The sequence below is a fragment of the Berghia stephanieae genome, chromosome 6, assembly GCF_034508935.2.
Source record: "Berghia stephanieae isolate SIO BIC M18660-M18661 chromosome 6, UCSD_Bste_1.3, whole genome shotgun sequence".
Classification (NCBI taxonomy): Eukaryota; Metazoa; Mollusca; class Gastropoda; order Nudibranchia; family Aeolidiidae; genus Berghia; species Berghia stephanieae.
This window is the reverse complement of record NC_088365.1, coordinates 9,901,893-9,909,810: the sequence shown is the minus strand read 5'-3', so window position 1 is coordinate 9,909,810 and position 7,918 is coordinate 9,901,893. Positions and strand designations below refer to the sequence as shown.

Sequence of the window (7,918 nt, the reverse complement as noted above, 5' to 3'; positions counted from 1 at the left end):
ACAATTTTTTTCGGACAAAGACAACGCTGTTAATGGCTAGGTACTCATTTTACACCCGAGTATGGTCAAAGAATTCGAGTAAAGAGCCTTTTCCAAGGACTCAACTATGCGCCGAGTGAGGCTCAAACCCAGGACCTTCCTACACGAAAGCGAGAGTCATACCACTAGACCACATAGCCGCACAAACTCTCAAACATCGTTCTTTTCTCTCTATATTCGTTGTTATGCCAACACGATAGAATGGAAGTCAATGAAATTAAATTATTATATAGGGAACACAGTCAAGGTCATATCAGCGCCAGTAAAAATGAAGAAAATGGGAAAGTAAAAAGTTCTAGAATTACAATTAATGCACCTAAGAAAAGGGAAGACAAAGGGCAATTGGTTCTTCTTCTTCTTCTTCTTCGTTCCTCTGATGGACATCTATGGCTGCAGTCCGATATCTGCTATGAAGTCTGTGGTCCGCTTTAGGTCCTCAGCCTCACCATAGAGCTTTGTGTTGAGTGTTGTAGGGGTGACCCAGTGGTTCGAACGTTGCACATTGTATAATGGGCAATCCATAAGCACATGTAAAGTGGTTTCATGGTCGGTTCCACATGGGCAATAAGGGGTTGTTCCAATACCTAGCTTTGTAAACATATGTCCTCTTAGCAGTGGCGTGGGGCCATTGGATCGAATGGTGCCAGGCACCGCACCAATCTTTTAAAAAATCATTAACAGCATAATTTAATTAAAAATAAAACAGAGATTTTAACTCCACTGTCTTTCGCCAACTCGCCAACAACATACTGCCTTTTTAGTCTCCACTCTATTCAAGATTCCGAGTCACGCACTGCGCCGACTCGTGTGTTGGTGACATCACTCCGCGAAGTAGTGACTAAATCAAACACCGTGGTGCAAAGCAATCCGAGCACCAGTTAATGCTATATCCATTAGTATCGCGACAGCTGATTGAGCGAGAAACTGGATCGAATTATACTATTTTCAAATAGCGGAAAAAACCCTCGACTTGTGCCAGGATCTGAGAGCTCCACCGTTGGACTGGGGGGATGCGCCAAATTAGGTTCAAAAACGTTTATTTTAGACAATTGCCAATGTAGGGTAACTTCGGCCATCCAAAATATTACATTAACTGTCAAAAACACTGATTATTGTCAAGTTTATTTGTAAGCAGCAAAGAAAAACATCATAAAACTTTAAAATATGACATATCAAACCCACCACCTCTTTTTCACGATTATTGAATAAAGTAATTCTTTGCAACGAAGCATTTTGGACGAATTTACCAACATTTTTCTTGCTTGTAGTGCCGAGTTGATGGTTACGTGTGTATGAGTGTTTATTTGTGTGTGTGTGTGTCTGTGTGTGTGTATGTTTGTGCGTGTGTATTTGTGTCAGTCAGAGAAAGAAAGCGAAGACTGTCAACAGTTAAAGTGTTTTTAGATTTTTAAGTACTTAAGTGGAGTTATTTTTTCTTTGTGATGCTTTAAGATCTGAATCTACCTTTTATTTGTGCAATCATTAATCGTATTCCACTGATTTCCATTATTTGAGATATACTTTGAAGTTTTGTTTTGTTAAACAATGAATTGCAATGAATCAAGTTGACTCTTTACTTCACCGACCGTTTGGGAGATTGACACTAGATGACAAATTAGAAATAAAAAGACTAGTTCCTTACCAACCAACTGATTTTGAATTAACACAGGTGTGGAAATCTCGAAAACGCTCTTTTTCAGTGACATGGTATGACAGGCATGAATGGCTCACAGTTAGTTTAGTCTTTTGTTTTTATTGTCTACTTTTTACAGATACAACAAACACTGACAAATCATGGACATCTATAGACTATAGTGACCATAACCACTTCCATCGTATTTCTTAACCTCCTGAACGTTGTTTTAGCACCCTTAAAAGAGTGAAATTTTTTTGTTGCGAAATTCAATGAAACAGGAGCGGTTAAATTCATTAATGATTCTGTCAATTCACAAAGCTGAAATAGATGCCATTCCAGATTTCAATAAACACATTATAAAAATATTTGCAGAGATGAAACATCGCAGTGCAGATTTTTTTTACAAGTACTAAAAGTAAGTAATTTCTGTCATAGGTTTTTTTTTCTCTTTTGATTTACATTTATAACATATTGATTGCATTATCTACCAAATCCAATCCTTTAAATGGTGGACAAAGAAAAATTACAAAGACCTTTTCATACGGGACTTGTATCTCAGTGTTGTGGCTTGTTGTTTTCATGAATTATTTGTTTTTGTGAGTTTTGTCCACTCGTAGAAACCATCGACCCTCCCCCACCCTTCCATAAAAGAGAGTTTTTAATATGTCGTGCTCTCTCCTCTTAACCGTGTTCACTGTATTAGAATTTTTTTTCTAATCATGGCACCACCATATGCCGTCAATACGCCACGCCGCTGCCTCTTAGTCTATTGTGTCCTGTTGGGAGGCGGAATAGAGTGACTTGGCTACTTCGCTGAATGGCATGGATTGGATCCTGCTTGTTGTGTTCCAGGTGTGTGTCATTCCTTTCTTTGTCTATTTTTAGCTTTATTATTTTCTTTTGCTGATGGTAAGTGATTGACGACTTCGGTTGTTCCTTTTGGGCTCCTTCTTTGGCCAGTTGATCGGCAATTTCATTTCCATATATACCTACATGACTTGGAATCCACTGCAGCACAATTTTTCCTGTTTTATCAGATAAGCCCTCAAGGGCCTCCACAGTGTGTGCGGCTTCAGAGTCCTGGTAATTTTCAATAGACCGGAGAGCATCATCAGAGTCTGTCAAGTAAACCACATTTTTCCCGTATATTCTGTGATCTCTGGATAGTTCTTTTGTTGCATTGAGGATGGCTTTTTCTTCAGTTTTAGTACTTGTGCACATTGAACCCACTGATAAAGATATTTTTGTTTCTGTTTTATCTGTCCAGTGTATGAGTGCACCAGCACCTCCATTCATGAGGGGGCCGGAAACTGAGCCATCTGTATAAACTCTTATCCAGTTGGTCATTGGGTATTTTTTATCGATCATCTTTAGGGTTTGAGCATTGTCATTATTGCTTCGAATGTTTTTCTTGTTGATGGTTATGGATTTTTGTTTCTTTTTCCACGGTGGTGGTTTGAGATTTGGGACATTGATTTGGGCAATATCTTCCTTTGGTGTCACTTTATATTTGCTCTCTAGTTTTCGTCCCAAGGCGATGAAGTTTTCCCTTTTGAGTCGATTCTCTTTCTTTTCCATTGTACTTGGATGCAGTGGTTGGGATTCCATGAATTTTATCTTTGAGAATTGTGTCATTATTTTTAAATTTCGTTGTTCTTTGAGAGGTTTTATTCCTGTGTGGGTTTCCATCTTGTGAATTGGTGTTGTTTTCATTGCTCCAGTGATCACGCGTAGGCATTGGTTTTGGACTTTTTCAACCTTTTGAAATTGAGCCTGTGAGCACGTTCCCATGCCGATATGGCATAGTCTATTGCAGGCAATTGGTTCAAATAGGAAACAGATGTAGATTCCAGTACAAAACTAAGTAATCTCAAGACAAAGACCGAAAGCAATTGGAAAACAGATTTAGGGGGATAGAAGACACAGACGTACCTCCTGCCCACAATGGGAGGTCAGGAACCCCAACCAGACAATGGGAGGTCGTTTGTTTGTTTTTGTTTTTAAGGGTTTTACGGCGCTTGCAACACATTTAGGTTATATCAGCGCCAGTAAAAAGGAAAAAAATGGTATAGTAAAAAGTTCTAGAATTACAATTAAAGCACCCAAGAAAAAGTAAGACAAAGGGGAACTGAGAACAAATAGGGATCAGATGTAGATTCCAAGAGCATACCACCAATGTACTTAGTTTGAAATCACCTACAAGTCTCATCCAGACACAAGCACAAAATCCAACAAAGAGGAACACACTCAAATGCTTACATTATACATTCAAAATAAAAATAATAATACATAACAGAGAGATGATTTACAAGGAAAAAAATATCATCTCCCAAAACAATAACTATGCATTTGACTGTTTCCCTCCCAGCTAGGATCCCGCCAGTGCCAGGACAAAACCAAGTAATCTCATTCCAAGACAAAGACAGAAAGCATGTTGGAAAACAGATATAACGGGATAGAAGACAGTGTGTACCTCCCTGCCCACTATGGGAGGTCAGGATCCCCACCCAGACAATGGGAGGTCAGGAACCCCAACCAGATGTAGGGGGATAGAAGACACAGACGTACCTCCTGCCCACAATGGGAGGTCAGGAACCCCAACCAGATGTAGGGGGATAGAAGACACAGACGTACCTCCTGCCCACAATGGGAGGTCAGGAACCCCAACCAGATGTAGGGGGATAGAAGACACAGACGTACCTCCTGCCCACAATGGGAGGTCAGGAACCCCAACCAGATGTAGGGGGATAGAAGACACAGACGTATCTCCTGCCCATAATGGGAGGTCAGGACCTCACCCAGCCAGACACTGGCACAGAATCCCACGAAAAGGGGGGACATTTTGACATTTACAAAAAGCATTGGACAAAAATTAATGCAGAAATAAACGACAAATAAGGTACGGGGTGATATAATATATGACAAGAAAAAGTTATCCATTTTCAAAATATAAACATATCATAGGCACCATGATAAAATCAAAGCCATTTTAAAATGAATGATGGAACAACAATGAAAGAACAGTATTAAATGATTGTTTCATGGTTCAAAAAATTAACCTTTAAGAAAAATATTATTTCTACAAACAATTGCTTAAATGGTTTTGAATATTTTAAAATTTCATTTTAGCCGTACTTGTCATATTGAATTTAAAGAAAAATTTCAACAAATAAAAATACAATGACAAACAATGTGTTGTCAAAATTTTGTTGTAAGTTTAAAAAGGGGCCCTCTAATTCTATATAAAATTTCTATATAAAACTAAATCAGTAAAATTATAATAACAGAGAAATATAGCAGTTGTATCCAATTTTAATTTTGACGAGTGTTGCATTGTATAACGCACTAGCAATACAGCTGAAAATAAAATAGGTGTTGCATATAGAATTGTTTACATGTTTTCAGAATTGCCAATGATTGACAATTTTCTGACTTGGTTGAGGTTTTTGGGTTTTTTTTTGCAAAGTGCTTTCTGACAGATTTAACAGAACCCGCTACCCAATCACTGGGAGAGTTTGAAAAAAACTTTTGAATTCACCTGGGATCAATCTCAGTTCCTTTGCGTGCGAAGCGAGTGTTCTACCAACAGAGCTATCTGAACCCTCAATTTTTAAAAAATTGACAATACAAAAAAATATTCAAAAGAAAATATATCAACAGATAGAAACTGGTGTCATGAATCTGAAATTTATGGGGTTTTTTTTATGAAAATAGTTATGGGTGCTTGCCAAACAAATTTGAAAGTTGAAACAAATTGTTGAATATAAATTGTGCATATTTACTTAACTCATATTGCAATTTAGATCAAGAGTTTCGTTTGTAATAAAGTCATGGTAATATACATTATAATTCATCTCGCCTTCCTATTATTATTTTTTTAAAGTGTACAAATGAGTATTATATTCATGAAAAAAATAAAATGGAGTTCAAAAAATTTCAATTATAAATTATACACAGCTTTTTTTGGATTGTTTTCTCTTTTTTCGTTACAAAAACATTGAGTAACATTTCATTCATATTGATATTATTTATATAACATGAGATTACACAAAAGTGTAATACTGCTAAAATAGTTACAAAACAAGTTTTGGATCCAACACAGTGGTTTCACTCATAGCTATATCACATAATTTAAACTTTAAACTTAATTTACAAAAAAGTATGCTAAAACATGATAAACATTTGTGCATTTGTTTTGGGCTTTTTTTTAAAAGGGTTTTACGGCACTTGCAACACATTTAGGTTATATCAGCGCCAGTAAAAAGTAAGAAAATGGGATAGTAAAAAGGTCTAGAATTACAATTAAAGCAGCCAAGAGAAAGTAATACATAGGGGAACTGGGAACAAATTCCAAGAACATACCACCAATGTACTTAGTTTGAGATCACCTATAAGTCTCATCTGGACACAAGCACAAAATCCAACAAAGAGGAACACATTCAAATTCTTACATTATATATTTAAAATAACAAATATAACGATACATAACAGAGAGATGATTTACAAGGTAAAAAATATCATCTCCCAATACAATAACTATGAATTTGACTGTTTCCCTCCAAGCCAGGACTCCGGCCAGGGCCAGGACAAAACCAAGTAATCACATTCCAAGACAGAAAGCATGTTGGAAAACAGATATAAGGGGATAGAAGACGCAGTATGTACCTCCCTGCCCACTATGAGAGGTCAGGAACCCCACCCAGATTTGTGCATTTGAAACATGCCTTAGTTAAATTATATCATACATCTAAAATTATATGATGGAGATCAATTTCTGTAAAAGCTTTTCCTATAGAGGAAAAAGTTGTGAAGTCCGCATCAAGCAAAGCAGTCCAGGGAATGTTGTGAAGTCCGCATCAAGCAAAGCAGTCCAGGGAATGTTGTGAAGTCCGCATCAAGCAAAGCAGTCCGGGGAATGTTGTGAAGTCCGCATCAAGCAAAGCAGTCCAGGGAATGTTGTGAAGTCCGCATCAAGCAAAGCAGTCCAGGGAATGTTGTGAAGTCCGCATCAAGCAAAGCAGTCCGGGGAATGTTTGAGAAATTCTTTAAAATTAACAACCTCTCTATACTGTACTTAACATACTTTTTTTTTAATCTGATAAAGAACAATATAACGCACGCGTTTAAAATTGCATTCAAATATTACAAACATATCACGCCAACTAAAAAATCAATTTTTATTTTTTTTGGTTGTTTTATCTTCCTTTAAAAAACATGTATACTTCAATTTAGCAAAAACACCAGAAAAAAAATATATAAATCAATAACAACAAACGGAATGTTAATATCGCTGTACAAAACATGTATAATTTATCTTATACAAAACATTTAAATTGTCTTTATCAAAAATAATTTGTACAATTCACTTGTAAAGCATTCGTTCTGTCAACCATAATCTTTCTGATTATTTGAACTACTTTGGTAAACATAGCATTATCAGTAAAACCATTCCTTCATTCATTCCAATCTAACTATTCCCTAATAACAAGACAATGAGCAAAATACGGGCAAACCTTCTTATTTTATTCGGAAGTATTTAGGTTTGACCTCTTATACCGACAAGAGAAGACCAAATATGCGAAACCAGAGAAGCAAACTTTATAATTCATCAGTCTTAACTTTCTCAACAATAATATAATATGGAGTCTGATGAAGATGGTGAATGGTGTTATAGGGGAATGGTGAAAGTGAAGGATTGTAGGAAATATTAGGAAGGTTGTTGTGATGATGATGATGACGATGAGGATGACAATGATGACGATGATGATGATGATGATGATGACGATGATGATGATGATGATGTTGTTGCTGATGCCGGTTTGTTTGTTTAATTGTTTGTTGTTTTTGGTTTTTGTTTTTTTTGTTTTTTTTTTCAATGACTACTCATGTGCATCTGTGTGAGTGTGTCTATGTCAATATTGTATTGTTATGAATCTGTAACCAAATGACAAATTGCCACTTTTTTTAGGACAATAAAGATATATTATTAATTTTTAATTAACATCTTAGAACTCAAAGGCAGCTTTAGTCATACAGAGATAACAAAATATGGCATTTGGAACTATGACCAATGCAGGCTACGTCTCAGGCTACGTCGTCGTATAAAAAGTTGGAAGAGCAAAGCTTTGCCTTTATTTTGAAAATGAAAAAAAAAAAAAAGCAGCAAAAGTAGTGAAAGATATTTGTGATCAATTGTCTCAAAACAGTATTGTGAATCAGTTATTAAAAAGTTTTAAAAAAAGA

At 36.2% G+C, this 7,918-nt stretch overlaps 1 long non-coding RNA gene across 1 annotated transcript; it reads left to right on the top strand.

Annotated features, from left to right (window-relative positions):
* The first annotated feature begins 249 nt into the window (after positions 1–249).
* On the top strand, positions 250–4,316 carry LOC144974454 (uncharacterized). Its single transcript, XR_013645748.1, has 3 exons — positions 250–377; positions 3,492–3,626; positions 4,197–4,316. It is a non-coding gene; the product is annotated as an uncharacterized LOC144974454 (long non-coding RNA).
* The last annotated feature ends 3,602 nt before the right edge of the window (positions 4,317–7,918 follow it).